Raw genomic sequence first — 3,341 nt, forward strand, 5'->3', positions numbered from 1 at the left:
AAATTTTCGCGTTTTCTGTTCAAATTAGTTGAGATCACATTCACAAGGTCTAGCAAAACACGATTTGCAACACTAAAATTGTTAATATTGTACCGATTTTGCACATTTTTTATGCAAAGTTGGGACTATAGTCGTGATAAACTTTTACCGCAAACCGCTTCACACGCGGATTTAGTGGTATGAACCCTTAAAAAGTGTAGCACTTTCTGGCAGGATTCCTGCCATTTGAGCGTGCGCAGTAGTGTCCTGTTTTGTCATAAATATCAGCGGTACAGGTTTATTGTGCGGGGATCGTGTCATCACACACGTGAAGTTGTTTACATAAACTGTGTCGTTGGTGATCGTAATGTAACCATTTAATCATGTATTTCATGATTATTTTGGAGGAATCACTACATTTATTTGTTCAGAATAGCTTCATCATCAGTAAAAGGGCATGCAGAACCCCGGTGCAGAACCGGCCGGGTAAGGGCTTGTGTTTTCAGACACAGACATGATCATGTAGGCCCGGGCATGTAGGCCGAATGTAAGTTTTCATCTACCGTCAACTTAGTCAGGTATTAATTATGGATGATTATCCGAGAAATATCTTTGTCAAACGACCTGCATAGTTATGCATTGTATGCATGCCTGATCTGCAAGAAAGCTTATGCACAAGCATGCAATATTATCGGGTTTCTGATGCCTGGCCCTGAGGCTGAGAATACTGACTGCTGAGACTGATCATGCCGAGGCCGCAGTGCAGTGTGTAAAAATCTTTACTCACAAAACTGAGTATAAGCTTCAGCTTATAATAAATTACTTTAAAAGGGAAAGGATTAGGGCCTATGAATATGATATGTCATCTCGGATGTTTAATATGTGTTTGTCCAGACCGACTTGTTTTCAACAAAAATATTATTGCCATATTGGTGTCCATATAGACTAGTTCTACCATTTAGCAACCTGTGATGTGGCAGTGAGTAGATGTCAGTGACATGACTGCGCATTTCATTGCATTTGGGCGCAGCTTCAAGTTCAAATAGCTAGCGTACCATGAAATTGCTGGTGTACACCTGCACACGAGTAAGGACACCACATAGATTGCTGATGTGTAAGTGAAAATAGCCTCCACAATGCGTTGACATTGTCACTGACACATGGGTGAAAAATATAGCCTAGGAGTACAGGACTCTTTTAAATTATACTAGGCCCCTATAGTGTCTGTGACTACTATATGGCATGTATGGCCTAGGCCTAGTAGGCCTATACATGATTTAATGTTAAAACTAGTCTATGATATGTACGACTGCACAGCTAGGCCCGACATTTAGGCCTGCGACCGAAGGCTACTGAAATTCAAATGATTTTTGGAGTTCTTGTAGTTGTACATGTATGCCCTAATATGAAAGTAAAACTTATGTCACAGACACAATCGTTGATCGTCGGCACCACGCTGGCGATTCGTTGCTTTGCGATGCGGTGCGTTGCCGCACTGCATCGTACTGCAAACTAAAGGTCCGTTCAATGCGTTGCTTTGCGATGCGGTGCGTTGTCGCACTGCAAGAACTGCATTGCAATATCGCAGTAAAGTTAAATACATTTTAACTTTGAGTGCGACGAGTTGCGTTGAGTTGCGGTAAAAAGTAATCGATATATCGGCATCGCAAAGCAACGCATCGCAAATGCGATGCGGTGTCGCACTGCATCGTACTGCAAAATACTGCATTGCGATATCGCAATGAAGTTAAATACATTTTAACTTGGAAATGTGACGAGTTGCGTTGAGTTGCGGTAAAAAGTAATTGATATATCGGTATCGCAAAGCAACGCATCGCAAATTATGCGTTGGTGGTATGAACGGACCTTTAATGTGTGGGTACTGTGGATCTGGTCACAAGGATTTCTTCATTTCCCTTGGAACTAATACCCAAAAAGTGACAGAGATGTAGACTCGAGTCGTGTGACTTGGACTTGAGTCTGACTCGAGTCACTATTTTGAGGACTTGTGACTTGACTTGCAACTTTTGCAAAATGACTTGACTTACTTGTGACTTAGACAAAATGACTTGGACTTGGACTTGGACTTGACAAAAATGACTTGTCACCAACGCAAGTCTGAGGTTGGGAAAGGGAAAACATATCCATATTAAATAATTCATATTTTTTCTACAAATATGAAACACAAAACTTAGCAAAAACAAATTGAGTTGAATTAACTAGTTCTTGAACTACCAATGTGACCATTGTATACAATTATAATAAGCTTCACTATTATAGTGATTAGTGCATCAGACTTTGTTAGTAGGCCTACTGTACTCCGAAACTCAATTTGATTTCCGCCATATTGAATACCCATCAACAAATCACACCATGACCAACTGATGAATAGACTTGTAGAGACTTGTGACAAATTGTGACTTACTTGTGACTTGACTTGTGATTTGATGACTTGTGACTTGACTTGACTTGCAACTTTTTCAAAATGACTTGACTTACTTGGGACTTGGACAAAAGGACTTGTGACTTGGACTTGACTTTCAAAAAATGACTTGTTGACATCTCTGAAAAGTGAGCGCTCCAAGTCTAATACTAGAGCTAGCCTCAGCTAGGGCTAGGCCTATGTCACACCTTTTTATGGTACGGTACATCATAAATAATAATAAATAAATAAATTTCGGTATTTATATAGCGCCTTACCACAGATCACGGAGTGTTCAAAGCGCTGTAATTTCGCTGCCATGGTGAATCATCACAATCAGATCGCATTACGTAGGCATTGTGCACCCGGAATGGCGTAAACCGCTCTGCACTTAGATTGTAACATCCATCATTTATCTGTGCAGCTCCCCAAATTCCATTGGGTGAAGGAAGTTTTGATAACCAAACAACTAATCACCGATTTTTTGAAGCAGGAGGAAACCGGAGATCCGGAGAAAACCTGCGAGAGCGAGCATGGAATCGGGATAAACCAAGTGCACATGAGTCCTTGGGCGCGCCGGGCTTGAACCCGGGACCTCAGTGGTGCAAAGCGGGGAACTACCGCTGCTTAACTCGCCCTCCATGATCTTATCATGAAGGTCCGTTCATACTACCACCGCCAAATTTGCGATGCATTGCTTTGCGATCTTGGTGCCAAGCACTGCATCGTACTGCAAACGATATCGCAGTAAAGTTAAATACATTTTAATGTGATGTAGTATCAGGTAATACAGGTTTCTGATGGGATAAAAATCTCAACTTGGGGATGAGGCTGTCAATCGGGTCACAGACCTTGAATATGTCAATTGCACAAGATACGGTATGTGTTTTAAGGGTTTAAAATGGAACTTCTAGCACTACACTATGCACTAGTGGTCAAC

This window comes from Amphiura filiformis, chromosome 16, assembly GCF_039555335.1.
Source record: "Amphiura filiformis chromosome 16, Afil_fr2py, whole genome shotgun sequence".
NCBI lineage: Eukaryota > Metazoa > Echinodermata > Ophiuroidea > Amphilepidida > Amphiuridae > Amphiura > Amphiura filiformis.